This window comes from Vicugna pacos, chromosome 2 (genome assembly GCF_048564905.1).
Source record: "Vicugna pacos chromosome 2, VicPac4, whole genome shotgun sequence".
Classification (NCBI taxonomy): Eukaryota; Metazoa; Chordata; class Mammalia; order Artiodactyla; family Camelidae; genus Vicugna; species Vicugna pacos.
Window position 1 is genome coordinate 95458579 of NC_132988.1, and position 17472 is coordinate 95476050.

The 17472-nt window shown below is 34.8% G+C and overlaps 1 long non-coding RNA gene across 1 annotated transcript; it reads right to left on the minus strand.

Annotated features, from left to right (window-relative positions):
• Positions 1-662: 662 nt before the first annotated feature.
• Positions 663-14161, minus strand: LOC140700404 (uncharacterized). The gene is made up of 4 exons (XR_012078796.1): positions 14076-14161; positions 13093-13195; positions 1763-1842; positions 663-749 (listed from the first exon to the last, which is right to left on the minus strand). It is a non-coding gene; the product is annotated as an uncharacterized lncRNA (long non-coding RNA).
• Positions 14162-17472: the final 3311 nt, after the last annotated feature.

Here is a 17472-nt window from a genome sequence, read left to right on the forward strand (position 1 = left end):
TTTGAAGTGCTGCTGTTTGGTTCACATGCATATAAGATTATTATATTTTCTTGGGAGGTAAGTGACAATCTCAGTTTTGTTTTTAATTTTTTTTAAGATATCAGTTTTTGACTCAGCTCCCACTTGGTTTTGTTACTTGGAATACAGATTTATATTATTTCTTTTGCTGTGAGTTTTTCGTGCATATTCTAGGTACCCACGGTTGTTATTCTTTTTTCATTAATAGTACCATTATCAGTGCTGTGTGCTAAGACTCACTGCTCTGTGCTCCATTGTTTCTGAAGCCCCTCCTCCATCCCTTTTCTGACACTGACTCTGCAACTAAAGGGATATCTCTCAATTGAATATTGGCAATCAATCTAAGAAATTTTTTGACATTAAGAGTTTCTACTTACATTGGACTCTAAATTTAGCTGCCTTTTTCAAAGAATTAAGAACATGTCCTGGAGTTATGCCAAAGAGCATTTGAGTAGCACACTACAATCGCAGACCAAAAGATAGAGAATGTATACTCCAGATCCTATGGAGAAGGTAACAGAGAGAGCTCCCCATCTTCCAGATAGTCAGTATTACTGTTAAAAGTATAACAAAGTGAAACTGTCAGGCTACCACTTGTGTTGTACATAGTTTACAACATGATTGGTGCCCTTTGTAGTTGATGGGTCATAATCTGGACACATACACTTCAGTCCTGGGTTGCAATTCATCAGGTCTTAATTAAAATGTATCTTCTTTTTAGCTTTACAATGCTGAAAAAAGAGTAAGAGAAATTTAGAAATAAAAAGTATATGGCCACTCAATAATTTAATGGGTTAAAACAGTGTATTACTTGAGTTAAACTGGTACAAGTTGCTTATAAAGGGAAATTAAATTATCAAAAGTAGAATCTGAAAACTTTAGGAGCTGCTTAAAGAAACAAATAATGAGACACCTATATTTCCATGTCTATCAATGGCATACAATCTTTCTCCGAGTTTTTTAATAACAAAATAGTATATATAAGTATGTGTATTATTACAGAGTACATAAATTTTTCTGTGTAGATATTGGATAAATGCTACCTGAAATTACTCCAGAGAAATAAAATTGTAGGTGGAAAATAATCATTAGTGATTTTTTTCTGGCCCATTTTCAATTAAGAAACCCATGAGTTTGTAAAGCTGCTCTGAACAGCTCTCCAGGGTGAAGCAAGTAGAAGTGGGTTCTGAAATGATCTGCCCAAAGAGCATCAAAACAATTCTTTTATTTAATACACATATTTGAGTTTGACTATGTTTTTTCTTTGAGTGGAGAATAGATCCTCCAATTTTGTTGATATGTAGCAGATGAGTTGGAATCACAAGTGAAACCAAAGTTAAAATAGAGAATAGGCTTTACTTCCCCATGATTCTGTCTTAGAATGGAATAAAATTGGACTAGCCGGATACTCCTCTCATTGTCATGAGAAACTTTCATTGTGTATTCTATAAGAACCTTCTCTAGCTAAGAAGTCTCTTAAGTCACTGGAGTTTAAATTTATGTGCAGACTTATCCCGCAAAACTGGAGTGAAACACAAACATGCTCAGCCATACTGCTAAATCAACAAATATTATGAATTAATTGTAATCCCACTGGAAGATTTACAATACAATTCAATATGCCGTTAAAACCCCATTTCACCTGCTGCAGAATAAATGCAGATATGACTTATAACCTAACAACTAAATTGGACTTTACATTAGTAGAATGTGTCACTCTGAATGTGAATATGTAACATCAGACCTGATCTCCTATGCAGCAGATTTTTTCGGTGAACATGGATACATGCACACTTTCTCTTGTCTTCAGTTTATGTAGAAAATCTATATTTTGAACAAACATATGAAAATATGTTATTAAATTCTTCCAAATAACTTCATATATTTTAACTTGCTTTTATGCTCTGAGCTTATTATGTAAATATCACTTGCATTTTCCATTTTTACCATCAGTAGTAGTTTTGCATGTGAAATGGATGCAGCAAGAATGTTGAGAATGTTCAGAATAAGAATGTTATATTTATATCCAATTAGATTTAAGGTAGATCTCTTTATAATTATAAAATTTGAAAGGGAGTTTGCATTGAAATCAAAGAACTTTGTGGAAGTTACATAACTAAATGTTATAAAATCAGATGCATAATAAAAAAATCTAATGATGTTTAATGCATATTCCACATCAGACTTGGTGATAAATGCCTTACAAATATGAACTCATTTGATTCACTCGACCAGCCTTTAAGATAAGGATTATTATCCCCATTTTAGAAAAAAAAAAGTGATGTGGGAAGGTTAAGTAATTGATCCAATAACAAATAATTAGTATCTTATAACCTCCATATAACACTCATCATTTACTTAAAACTGGTGTTTGATGTTGTACTTTTACAGAGAGGAAAACACTCTTTGTCTAATTTTCTAGTATGGTTTATATCCTGACTATAAAGAAGACTGGTCTCCATCGGTAACTTGGCTCAGAAATGTGCAACTACACTGACAAAGGTTTCAAAGGTGGAAATTTGGGGGATAGATTCTGCTAGAAGTAAGTGAATAGTGGAGGTGTTTGGGATATTCTGTGTGCCCAGTTTCCAAACACTGGATGAGAATTGGTCTTTCTTTTCCTTTAAACATTTTTAAATGAACAAAATCTCGCATAGGTCTGCAAGTAATTAACTGCAAATATCCAAAAGGGGAGCATAGTTTGACATATGCAAAGAAAAGACGTTCCTTTGAAAAAGAATATGTTATTAAAAAAACCAAAGAAAAATTTAGAAAATATTTGAAATAAACATGGACCGCAAACTAACAAAACATGAGAAGAAATGGAAAGAGGTAGAGATGGGAAAGGATACAATGTAAAGGAAAAAAAGGAAAAGAAGTAAGTAAAAGTACAGTTTCAAGAAGTAAAATCTTGCAATAAAGAGCAAAGTGGTGCACTAGGAATCCAACTCAGTGATGAACTAAGTAGTGCTGAGAAGCTTTATATTGATGCAGAAATAAAGGAGAAAGCTGTGAGAATTCTAAGAGCAATGGGGAAGAGGAATATACATTGCATGGATGATAGGTATGCCCAAAGGAAAAACCAGAGCAGTTTAACAGAAGCCATTTTCAAAGTCAAGATATCCTGGTCTACAGATCAAAACTCTCACCAAGTACAAAGAAAAATCAATAAAAGACTCTAACATCTAGACCTGTCCTGTCTTTCTATCTCTATTTGTTATTTCAGTGATATGAGGGAAAACCCTGCATCCAGGTAGATAAAAGAGATGTAATAATCTACTTGATTGTATACTTTTCACCAATGCTAGATTCAAGAAAGAAATGTCTCACAGTCTAAAGAGTAACGGAGGAAAACATTTGTGATCCAAGAATTCTACACCCAATCAAGTTGTAATCATGAGCATAACCAAAGTGATTTAAACCTGAAGTGTCTGTAATGAAATATCTCTCATTATAATCTCAATAAATATTTTGTGAATGATAATAAACTTAATTGAGCCAGAATACAACTGACCATATTATTCACTTAATCAGAATTCTTAGCAGGTAATATCAATAAAAATATATTTAAAAAAAAAAGAATGTTAGGACTCCAAAAAGCACAATTTGAAACCCAGTGATCTACAAGAAAATGTCCATACTTATTAGAAAATTCAGAGTTTTCTTTGTTGATCTCCTGGAATACGTGTTTAAAGCGCCAACAGCAGGAAGTATTTTGTGGAGAGGACCAAAGGTGGAACCTGAGCAAATACCTGGAATAGGTGTTTAAACTGGTCTTGAGATGGTGCAAGGAAAGGCCTGCTATGTTTCAAGGACCAAATGAATCGTTCAGGAAAAGTTTCAGAAGAATTATGATCAGACTATTTAGGTATGATAATCTGGAAAGTAGGTTGGTCTACACTGGCTAACAGCATAATTAGATCTAAAAAAATAATGTAAATGCCTTTTAAAAAAAACCTCTTTACAATAACATTCATTATTTTCTTCTCCTTCATCAGGTGCAAAAGAATATCGCCCATTAAATAACTCTTTGCTAGAACCATCCCTAATGACATAAGGGACCCTTTGTATTAGTCTAAGAGTAAGTTCTTATAGCATGGATGACCTAGATTTTGTTGTAGATAAGGTACTCAGTACATCATATGTCTACCTCAAAGACCCTTTTGTGACTTGGTCCCCTAATCGGACCCTAAAATTCCATTATGGGGGATAAAAATTGTTCATCATGATTTGGCCCTGAGAAAGGAGGACTCTGAATTTGTCCTTCTTCACATTGGACCATTTCTAACACTGTTCTTTGATGCTGGTTGAGATGTTGAATAGCTCTGACTGATTCAATAGTACTGATTTACATGCACCATTTTTGCTTCACTGATTTTCAATCAATTGATATTCACACTCCTGCTTATTAGCTAAAATGAGCCAGAAATGGCTAATATTCCTTCCAAAAGCAAAAGAATGTTCCCTGCATTTGATTTCATGGGAAAAGTAATTATTTTTCTCTATTTCCCCTCCTAGTTCTGATGTAAATTTCTGGCAATTGAGAAATATTGTGAGGGAAGTGTATTCAACAAAATTTCAACAAGTACTACCATGCAGCATATGGAAATTTATATTATATGTGTGAAATGACTCAGTGTTTCAAAGTCATTAATTTTCTCCCATTTTTCAAAGGATTCTGTTGCCATGTAGCCTGTATCTTATTTTATGGGCACGTGCAGGCACCTCCCCTCTCTCCACGTGCCCACAAAACATACCGCACATTTAATCAGCATCCAAGTTGATCTCACTTGGAGAATCATTGCTACTTCCTAAAAAGGCCCAAGAGAAATCTATTCTTGCAAGAGGCCAAAACATTGACACGTTGTAGTTAAAAGGAACTTTTTGAATGTCCCAGGATTCCAATATAAGTTGAAACAGAAAGGAAAAATTACAGAAAACACACATTTCTGAGTTTCTTTTCACCACAGTGAATAAGGGAACTGAACAATATTGACTCTAGAAATAGTTCCTGAAGAGAAAAAAATTGTTTTCATTGGAGAGCAGCTTCTGATGTTATTGCCATTAAGAATTTTAAGCAGAAATTGCATGATGAAGGGTCAGGTTAACACTACATATTTTGAGCAATGTGAAGACAAAACAAAACTTAAGTTTTGTAGAATATTATGACAGAAAAGAGATGTTGTTCATAAACATGTATTACCTCCTAACAACTAATTTCTCAATTCTCAATCTCCCTGCACCAGTGTCTTTTTTAGTTATTAAGAATAGGATTCCAGGGAGGAAAAGACAAGAAGAGCAAACAGTGAGTAAGTCTTTCTTAGGAAGAGATTGTTGTCTGATGGGGAAGACATAATTGTGCAAAAGTTGTGGTCTTATATGCATGTCATAAGCTCACTGTGGTGAAAAGAAGAGTAATAACAATAGATTTTTATCAATTTTCTGTTATACAATTTACTTTCTACCTTGAGCCCTCATTTTATTAGGGGCAGAAATGAAGTCTTGGCCAATGCTGTTAATTTTGGTTGATTTTGATTAACCTCCTTTTTAGTTTTCCTTGTCTCTTCCTAGAATTGTGTTTAAGTTAGCAGTGAGAAGATGAGAGATATACTCAGGGCCACGGTATCATGTAATGGGTCCTTGCTTGTCATCTTTCCACGTTGTCACCCAGTGAGGCACTCTGTCCCACCTAGTCTTGGTGGTTGGTGGAGGCAGCTTGTTAATGCATCCTCCTTGACCCTACCTCAGGGCCATTTAATCTTTGGCTCTTTGTTCAAGATGCTCTTTATTCTCACTTAGTATATAGCATGTTCCTGTGACTGCTCAAGAATGGGTGGAGGCTCTAAGTCTACCATGGCACCGTACTTGAGGACATTTCCACAATTCTACTATGAGTTTGGCTGACTTCTCAGTTCCACCCAGGAGAGGGAAATACAAGCCTTCTCTGTGGTCAAGTTTGTAACCTATCTGGAGTTCTATTACCCTAAAACTAGCCCATTAAAGGAGACTCTTATCAAGGACAGAGGATATTCTAAGGTCTTGCTTCTCCACCAATTCTCAGTTTTAGCCCAGAGATAATAATCTGTCTATTTAAATGAAGGGAAGAATTGATGGGAAAAGTGATTCTCTCCTAAGTAGTCTCCCAGATCTGTTGTTTACGGTTTTAGGCTTTCTGGTCTTAGATCCTTACAGACTTAGATTCTGATACTCAAAAGTATCAAAAAATTTTAACAACCCCCTCAACCACCACCTCCCCATTTTTTTTCACTAACTCTTTCATTGGTTTTTCTCAGCATTCTTATTTGACATTGAGGACACAGATTGATGAAGGAAGGCCATGGGGCCAAAATAAATTACCAGAGCAAAAAAATTTGATTAATATATCAAAATATCATTATGTCATATAGATACAGGATCTGATGAGTATTATAGTGGAAAATCTTCTGGTAACATGGAGAAGAAGGCAATATTGGTCAAGTGTTGATATATACATTATAGTAAAAAATAATAGTAGATTTAATACCTTCCCTCTGATCTCCCCTCTACTCAGAGTTTCTCCCATGGGAAATGTCTGTTTATGGATTGTAATTGATATGCAAATGCATATAATGTATATCTAAAATTATATCTCATTTAGGTGGTCATCTTTTAATTTTATCTTGAATGCAGGCACAAAATTTTTCAGTCAGGGACAGATGATTGTTATTCACTTTAAAGCAAATAATAATCATGTGGTTTCCCACCTCACAATTCTTACCCCTGTGGAAGTGCAATAAAGTTAAATGTCCTATGCATACAGAAGTGTTGAAAAGAATAAACCTGGATATTTGTATAGAAGAGATAGGAGGCTATTTCCCCTTCTCTACTAAAATAAAAGTTGAAAAACTTTTGTTTCTCAGGGAACATATGGAAAGGATCTTGAATTCTCATTTTAATATTTTGAAATATAAGTAAATTTCTGAAAAGGCCAGATAATCCCAATATTTTAGCTTTGCAACTCAAAGATGTCTCCAAGCTCCTAGACATCATCCCTTGAAATGTAAATATATAGCTCCAAGAATTAGTAATTCTCTTATGAGTTTGCACTGTCTATATTGTTGTAAAGTACTTTCTAGGGCTTGCTTTTAATACAGAACCCAAATTTTAAGAAAAAATTTTAATAAAAATGAATTCTATAACAATACAGGAACACAAAAATTTTTTTTCTACACCATATATCTCATATTCAGATGCATAGAGGATACATGAATGCTATTTTGTATTCAGAACTCATTCCATTCAGACTTATAAACCATCCTCAATTTCCAGAAATCTTGATTACAGTTAACTAATATTTATTTTTAAGAATCCATGAACAAAATCCCATAAATTTGTCTACCCAAAGACTGTGTATAGTCTTAATGACAGTTTTAACTAGTATCAATATCAATGAATGTTGGTTTTAAGAGGGTTCTGGAAAACCAGAGAAAATTTCCTTTTGGAAAATTGACTATGGACCAAGGCAAAACTAATTTTATTTTATTTCTTACTATGCCTAACAAACTCTCATATAACCTTTATAAATGAAATACAAAATATTTGCTTAAAAATTAAGTCAAAACATTTACACTGGGAATAAAGCTAGAATTCTAATTCTTACGTCAATGATACTAGAAATGGTTTGAGGATAGACGCAAATGGTCACTGTTAAGGCAAGTTAATCTGACATTTCATAATAGAATCCCCTTTCTGATACAACAAAAGGAGAACCTCATTTTTTAACCCTTCTCCTCGTCTACTGTTTCAGAACAACTCAAAAACAAAATCATTAAAATAAAGCAAAAATTATCTTTCAAAAGTTTAAAAAATATTGTTAAAATCCTTTAAATTAATACAATATATTTGCTAATGTAAAACTGATTTGAAGATTGGAAGTTGAATTAAAAGTTAAAAATTGAGATATTTACTGCTTGTTAAATTCAATTTTTAACTCAAAGAACTTTTCAGTTTTCAAATCTCTGAAACTTTGAAATCAATATTCTTTTTGGTCTTTGAACAGATCCTGTCACCTAAGAGAAACACAGTGACATAAAAATGACCACACTATGGCTACCATTTATGAGAATATATGCTAATTGAGACTGTTAGTCAAGTGGTTTGAATAAGACACTTAACAGCAGGGACATTGTGTTCATTTTAATGCTGACATAAGAGAATTTTGACAAGTTTAGACTTGCATTTTCTCATTTTTAATAGGTATTTAATAATACCTCACCTACTTCACCAGACTATTGTATAAAAGGATAAAAGCAGAGGTATTCAAAAACTAAGGAATCCAATTAATACAAAATGAAGAAAATCTATTATGTTAATAAACTCTGCTTCTAAATTGCCTCAAGACATTTTCAGCATAACAATATGTGATTATCCTTTGTGTTACTAAATGTGAAGGTGTGATTTGTAGTCTGTGTGACTACTTTATATTTATTTACAATGTGCTCATAAAATATAAGTATAATAGAATATACTCCAATTATCTGTATTTTTCTGAGGTGAATCCTGTTGAATGTTTGACCACAGGTGCATCACATAGTTTTGAGTAAAGATACGTACTTATTTGCTCAATCAAACATATATAAAGACAGTCTAATGTAGCAAATGCACAAAGAGAAAAAATTAATTCCATTTTCCTAGGTTTTGTTTATTTGAATGAGCTATTTTTAATCTGTATAATTTTTGTTATCTGGGAAATCCAAATTTCCTTGAGCAGAACTGACATAGAAAAGGCAGAAATTTACAGTTGAGTCTTAGACTGTAATTTTGATTTTCTTATTATATATGATTTTCATGCATATACACTATTTTTTATGAAGGAAAGTAATGAATCAGTTTTCCACCAACACTAAGACAAAAGTGATTTTGCTGGTAGTAGGCAGTAACTAGATAAGGATAAATTGACAGGCGTGGTCATAGCTGGCTAAAGTGAGGGGTAGAAAGACAGACCCTCCTTCCTGGATAATGTGACATTTGAGAACTGGGCCTTGAAGGAAACGTATGGGTGACATCAAAAGGAACAGAACAAAAAACAGCAAAGGGAGAGGAAACTGCAGTATCTACTTGTTGAATAGTAAGTACTTGTGTTTGCTGTGTAGGCTGGCAGAATCTACCACCCCCAAATATGCCACTTTAATGTGTTTGGTTATTTTGAGCTGTAGGCATTTGGAATATATCAAAGGCAAGGAGAAGTTTTCTCTTAACTCTCCTTATCTGCCTAAAGACAGATCCTCCAAAAGGATCTCAATTGTCATAGATTCCTTCCCTGGGAGTATCATCAGCCAGGGGAAATGAACTCTTACCCCAGGTGAAGACGCTAGAATTTGACACCACACCCAGACGACCTTTGTCACAAACTATCGTATCTCTCATCTGTTCTTCTAAGGACTCATTCATCTTTCCTAAAAGTTACTTACTCTCCTCTATGAGGCTTATGTGCCCCTCCCTCTTCCCCATAAGATGGTATTTAAGCCTAAATTCTAAGCCTCCTCTTTGAGTTACTCATTTTCCCCTGGTATCTCATGTAAGTGAGGTGCGCATGTAATAAACTGCTGTTTGTTTTCATCATGTTAATTTGCCTTTTATTGTGGAGGTCTGTACCAGGAACTCAAAAGGGTAGAGGGAAAATTATATTTCCTCCCTTACCGGTGTGAAACAGGACAGGTGCAAGGGAAGCCGGACTGTGGAGAGTGGTCAGGTCATGAAGAAACTTACCAACCAGGGAGAAATTTTGGACTCTACCCCACAGATAATGGAGAGTCAATGACAACTTTTAATAATAGAAATGGCATAAGTAAGGCTATCAGGAATCAGGAAAACTAACCTGTCAACATAGTATAAGAATTTGGCTGAAGCATAGATTAGAAATAATTGAGAAAGTATTGTGATCCTACAAGTAGATACAGCCAAAGGTATAATCCATTGGATGATGTTCGGCAGATGAATATGGGGGGTTTAGGTCATTAAATCTAAAGGACTTGGTGACTATACAAGGGAAATGAGGGAGGAGCCAAAGGCACCTGTAGGTGGTAAATAATGTCAACAACTGTAGCTCTAGGACATATAGTTAGCACCAAATAAATACTAGTTTAAGTCTATATGTAACGTGGTGAGAACAATAGAGACTATAACTTTCTTGAAGCAGGAGGCTCAGGAAACATGATAAACTGATTGGTATGGTTCAGTTCCTTTCCATCTATGCCCAGCACTAAGCTTCTTGTCCTGCCTGAATCCAGCAGCTGCTGGGATGGAGTCAGGATGTAACTAAGACCTGGGACTACGTTGGAGGGTGAGAGAAGGTCAGGTAGAGGGACTTTCCAGCACTTCTTCTCTTGGGAACTGACTATGTGACTGAAAAGCACACAATACATGTAAATACACACAGAGAATAAAAATTGAGGATCTAAAAACATTGAAAAGAAGCTAAAAAAGGTAATAATGTATAGTAGAGTGGAGTTGAAAATTGTACCTGATGTGCTAGTTATTTTAATGAACTCTAGAGTTTTGATAGAAAAAGATACAAATAAATGAGCAGTGATGGGCTTCTCATGACCTGATAGTTGATTCTTGGGAGATATAAGCTTTTTTCTGCAGTATGTATACAATGGAAAACACATATTACATATATGCACATAAAAAGGAAACTGTTATCAAGAGCTGTCCAGAAATGCAGAATCATCCTGAAACATCAATATAGTAGTTGTAATAGAAGCTAAATCTTCAGAGGATTCAAGAGTGAATGGATGGTTTTAAAAAGTTGATTTAAGGTCATTTGTTTATTTGTGAGACTATCTGGTGATGAAAAGAGAAAGAGAGGATGAGAGCTCAGCACTGTAGCAGAATTGAAGAGGAATTTTGTGGATGTTTGTTTGTCGTTATAGAAGAGGGAGACCTGGACATATTTGTGAGCTACAGTAAAGAGTTTACAGAAAATAGAGGCAATGAAAATATACATTGAAGACGCAAGAAATAAAGGAAGGGAAAGTTGATGGCACTGTTGTTACAGGAGTTATTTGGAACTGGAGCTGAATCTACCTATTGGTTTATATTCCCACTGTGAGCTCTGTGAGGGCAGGGGCCACATCTCTCTTTGTCACGTGCATCATCAGTGCTCAGTCCAGACTATCATATTCTCAAGCAACTACTTGATGACTTAATAACTGTATGCAAAACACAGAAAACATAGTCAGAAGTGTTAGCCTTATAAGGGGGGGAAAGTACACTAAGCATAAAGTTAGAATGAATGACTTAAGTCTTTGCAGTGAATTAGTCAAGAAAGAAAACTTGCAAGCAGAAAGACATATAATTCATTATAATTCATGCTAATGAGATGGGAGAAGAAATTGGTATATGTGGATGGTTTTTGACTTCAAAAGAAAACATGTTTACGTAGAGTACAAGTATAAAGTAAACACTTTGGGGTCAGCCGTAGATATATGTGAATCCAAGATCCAACAGTTATAAATTATATGATGCTAAGCAAATTAATTATTTATGTGCCCTTTCATTTCCTCGTTTGTTAATGAGAAAATAATACTGAATTCACAGAGTAGATTTAAGGGCTAAATGTGATCCTAGTGGCAGATCACCAGCCTAAGCCTGTCACTGAGCAATCACATGCCCCTTACAAAGTTTAGGTTTCATTGAGCGATTATGCAGGATGATGTGGAGCTCCACCTTTAATGTGGAGCCAAAAAGAAGTTGAAGACTGAGACACTCTGTTCCCTGACTCTCAGGCAGGGTGTTGAGGGAAGTCTTGTCATCAGGAACAAGGTCAGTCTGAACTTGACAGCCTGACTTCTGAACCTGGCTTTGCCACTTATCAGTTGTGTGGCCTTTAGAAACATACTTACCTGTGCCTCAGTTTAGTCATCTTTAAAATAGGTATAACAAGGGTATGAAACTTATTCTCAGGGAAATAGGGATAGGATCCAGGCATTTGCTTATGAGAGAATGCAGGTAGAGTGGGAAAGAGAAATGGAATGGGTAGGGAATTAGTACAAGACAAGGCAGGGCAAAAGAAAGTGTGACAAACATAAAAATAAAGAGAAACGTGAAGGCTCATTCTGAGACTGGCTCAAACAAATATTTCTATTATATACTCTGAGGCCAGATTAGGTACACATCACAGAAACCCAGTAATATAATACAATTCTATCATCCTGAAAATTCTATTAAAAAGTAAACAAAACATTTTTGCTTTTTTCTTAATTGTCCTCCCATTTCTCTTGTTCTAATTCACTCTCGTTAACAGATTTGGAAGGACGGGAAAATGGTTTTATATTTTTATTGGCACCCGTGACCAAAATATTTACTGCTAATTTAAAATTTGAAGAATTGACAGCACATTTTTTCTTTCATCATGTCTCAATTGGAGCTTTTCAATGCTTTTATGATAAGCTGGAAATGACAGAAACCTTGTACTGTGGTGGATTCCAGTCAAATTCTAAAACAGGCATACTTAACCCAAAACATTGAAAAGTTGAAATACTAGTATAAATATGATTGGAAGCATTCTATTCTCTGTAAAAATGCAGAGTTCAAGAAAGTGAGATTGTCCACTTTTATATTCAATTCTTGTTCATATGGAAAATATAGTCTAGAAATATGAGGAAAAAGTGAAGATCTGTATAGTAGCCCAAGATCTTGAAAGTTAACTTCTTGATCCTTATAGATCTGGGATGGCTCCCCACTGCAGGCCTAACTATGTAAGATAAAGGATACTGAAGAGTAATAATAGCTAGTTTATTAATAAATTTTAGTATTATATGTGATATTTGAGGTGATTATACACTTCTACTGCTCATAAAACATGTCTTAAAAATCCTTCAATTAGAAAAGCATTGATGACATTTTTAGATCCTACTACAATGAAACTTTATATTACTGACAAAAATGCAGAATAGTAACCCCAATCACTAAGTATTTAAACACTTTCCTAAATAATTCCTGCAAATTTCAAAGAAATTACAATAAAATGTCAAAGTTATGATAATTAAAACACCACATATCAGAACCTATAGGAGTAAACCAAAATTATACCTGGCAGTAAAATAAAGTGCAACTGTGAACATTTTTATCACCAAATAAGGAAATAAGGGGATTGAAGATCTTCTCTTGTAGCATTGAAGAAATACCAACAAATCTGTAGAATGTAAGAGAGATTGATTAATGCCCCAAACCCCAGATTTTATGAGTTCAAAAAAAAAAATACAATAGTGATTTATTTAAAACAAAATGTGTGTTGATAAATTGAAAAGACATCTTCTGATGTGAAGCCAGTAGGCTGCACAACCTCATAATTACAAGTCTGCAAATGTAGAGGGACATCACTGACCATTAATAGTGGTTTGCTTGTGGTGGAACCTGGGAGTCAGTGTGCACCAGAAGTAACCAACAGGGCTATTGGTCAGACTGCTAAGAAGGGAAAACAAAGGCAGTGCAGCCCTGTGCTTTCCCCTCTCCATAGCACACAAGCAGCAGAATCAGTATTCACTGCCTTCACGCAGTACAGGTGGTATAAGAACTTAGACTGGGAGAAAAAGACATTCTGGATCAACAGGAAGCACAAAATTGGAATATCCTAATTAGAGCACATTCCAGTCATCTCCCAAGCTTGCTCTAAGGATGGAAACCTTGTCTAAAATGCCTGCTTATCAACCAAAGCACAAACAAAGAAGCAGTCTAAAAGAAGATTATGACCACTGTGTAAATCAGGGTCACCAGAAATTAAGGAAAGCCAACATTACAAAAGGGAGACAACAGTTTCAACAAACAGAAGCAGTTTCTAGGTAAAGAGAATTGATGGAATAATCAGAACAGGTTTTTTAAACACATGTATTTACTTTCCTGGGAGAGATAAAGGAGAATACTGTATACAGGAAACAAACAAAAGGGTCATATAGGAAAAGAAATTTTATTACAAGTAAAATCCCAGAAGACATTACTGCTATGAACTTTGTATGTGTTTTGAACTGTGGCTAATATGTTCATTAACTCATGAAAATATCTAAAATAAAACTTACAGAAACTTAAGTAGTTTATAAAAGTATGATTACTTTAGCAATATCCATCACATCTTTCTCAGGTTTTACTTGTTCAAACATAGATGAATGATGTCTTAGCAAATTGAAAGAAACAACCATGTTTCCATGGTTTTTCCATGGTTTCCATGGTTCCAGAATTTTCATAGGAATCATCCAGACAATTCAAAAATTTTCTAAGTATTCATGCACTATGTACAAAGTTTAAATATATACAAGTCTTTTTAATAAATAAACTTGGTAACCCAGATCCCAGGAGAAATGAACGGTTTAAGAAAAAAAAATCTGATTTTCTAAATTGATTCTACAAGTTCATTCCTGAAGAGGTGAACAATGTAGAAAAATGTTTAAGTTGAAATTTAAAGTGATTTTCTTAAGAATATTTTAATGATTGGAAAAAAAAACATTTATAATATAATCTTTAAAAAATGCTTTCACTCATATTTCAAAACTGGAAATAAAAATCACTCCAGGTACATTGTGTGGAAAGGAGTCAGTACCAGGAATTAGGCACTTACACAATTATTTTTGAACAATAACTGGTTCAGTATCCATGAACTCCCATCATTCTTTTGGTTTTAAGGTCACAGCACATCTGCTGCAGAGAGTAGAAAGCCACTGCTCCTAACTGCAGCTATCACTGCTGCCATCTCAACAGCTTTCCATCTGTGCAGCTGGTGACCAGGCCCCGGAGCACAGAGTCCGTGCTCCAAATATTCATGATTTCCAGAATCACATCTTCACTAACGTAGCTTCAGAAAATGGCCTCCATCTCATCTCTGAATCCTAAATTTCACATGACTATATCTTGATTCTAACCCTTTACTGCAAAGGCATCTCAGAAATGTAGTTTTAGCTTTCCAACGACTGCTAATGAAAACAGGTTGAAATGGAGTCTGAGCAAGTCTGTTCAAGTAGCTGCCACATCAGAATACAAAACTGCATATACAATCTGATTTCAAAGTCCTAGGAAAACAGGGAGAAAGAAAATATATCAAAGTTTAACTAGTGGTTACTATCTGTATATTGAAATAAATGATGATTTTCATTTCTTCCTTTGAATATTTATCTATTATTAAATTTACCAAAATGAGAATATGTTACTTGTTTTCATTTTTAAAATACATATACATTTGTACCTGTGTAGTAAAGAATTTGGTCTTGTCCAAAGAAAAGACTGGCTTGTGTCCCTGGTTCCTAGAATTAACCTCTACACCCTTGGAATTTCCAGAGTGATAGAATTATCTTTATTTTTCATATTAAACTCCTGGTACCACATCTGATAGTCTAATACTTTTTGCTAACAAGGTAATGCATGATGGGCCTCTCTGGCCACATGATACTATGCTAATCTAATCTCCAGGCAAGGGGAGACTGGAGTTTGAGTTCAGCCACATGGGAAATCATCCAATCAGTCATGACTGCTTAATGAAACCCCAATAAAAACTCTGGACTCCAAGACTCTAGTGAACCTCCAGGGTTGGCAATATTCCGTCACGTCATCATACATCAAAACTAGTAGGGTAACGTGTCCTGAGGTGAACAGATGCTTTGCGTCTGTAACTCTCCCAGACTCTGACCTATGTGTCTCTTTGGCTGATTTGAACATATCTCTTCCCTGTAACAAACTATAACCATGAGTGTAATAGCTTTGGATGCATTCTATGAGTCCTGTGAATTATCAAACCTGAAAGCAGTTTGGGAAACTTGAGCTTGCAGTTAATGCTAAAAAGTGAAGATACTCTTGTGGGAGAGTGTGCCCTCAGTCCTTGCAATCTGGCTCACTCCAGATAGTACCAGTCAGGACTTTTTATGGAAACCATAGACATTGAGTCTGGCTAACATAAGCAGAAAAGTCGTAGTGGAATGGTGTCTGGTAGCTCAAAGAATCTATAGGAAAGCTGAGGAAAAACTAAAAATGGAACAAGGGAATTTAGGTCTGAAAGAAGCCTTTCTTGGTCACTCCGTGTAAAAAAGTCCCCTATCACTCTCTCTCACCTTCCATGGCTCCACTTTTTACCATTTTTTATGACTATTTCATTTTCTTTCTCTGTCTCTCTCTATCTCTCTCTCAGTCTCTCTCTCTCCGTACTCATTATATCTTAGGCTTAATAAAAATCTGATCTTTCTTTTTTTTGTTCATTGCTGTTTCCCTCCCACCTAGAAAAGTGCTCAACCCAAAGTAGATACTCAAACAATTTATTGAATGAATGAATGAATGCATAAATGGCTGGAAAATGAATACATGAAAGGAATTGTGGCCAAAATTATGTTCTAGTAATAGTTTGGTTATAATACTGTTGCTACACTTGCTGGACACTGATATGACCACAGTGGACATTTGATTCCAACATTGATGACACATAAATTCTAGACTTTTCCTGATATACTGCATTACTTTCTTCCTTTCAGTATTTGAATGAAGCAGCATGCACTTGGCCTTGCTTTGAACATATGCTTGTGTTCTATTTTCAGAGACTGAAGAGAACAAATACCTGGTCTTTGTGACTCACAAATTAACATAGATAGAAAGACAAAGGAAGTCAAGTGATTGGCAAAGAAATCCAACAAATGTCTAACACAATGTTATTTAAAGTAAAGTAACCTTCTCTAGTGATTACCTATATTTGTCCCCATCCAAAATAAAATATTAACACATTTTGCTTCCCTCTTTTCTTCTCTGCTTACTGTTACACCCAAATTACACATTAATATAAACTAGAATTTCAGTTCCAGGTTGCTGTTTTAAAGAAATAATTTTACTACACAATATTTTTAGATTTAAAATAAATTTTATAAATTTGTGTGCTAATCATTATTTCATTCTTTCTGGATTTTTAAAATTCTTCCTGGCCTGTAGGCTCTGGCTGCGCTTTCAGAGATGGTCTATGAGTAGATACTATTTGAGTCTGTTCATGTCCATAAACATCTGTATTTCATCCTTACTCTGCATGATAGTTCGACTAAATATGCTATTCTATGCCTAACATTGTTTTCCTCTTAATATTTGTATTGTATTCCTCTGTTGTCTTTGTTGCATTCATTGTTTCTGATGAGAAGTTTGATGTTCAGTTGATTCTTGATTCTTTTGTAGGTGTAATATTTTGTTGCTTCCTGTTCTTAGGATTTTTAAAAAATTCTAAACTTTAACTACAGTGTGCCCAGTGTGTTTTAGTTTGCTTGTTTTGTTTTTATATATAGTACAATGTGAGGACTTAATATATAGGCCTGGAAGACTGTAAGCTATATCTTTTTTGTTCAAATATTGCCACTCCTCCAAAATTTCTATTTCTTTCTCTCTTTTTCCTGTCTCTCTGTAATTTTTATTACTCAGTTATTGGATCGTCCATTTCCTGAAACTTCTATCTTTATATATTTT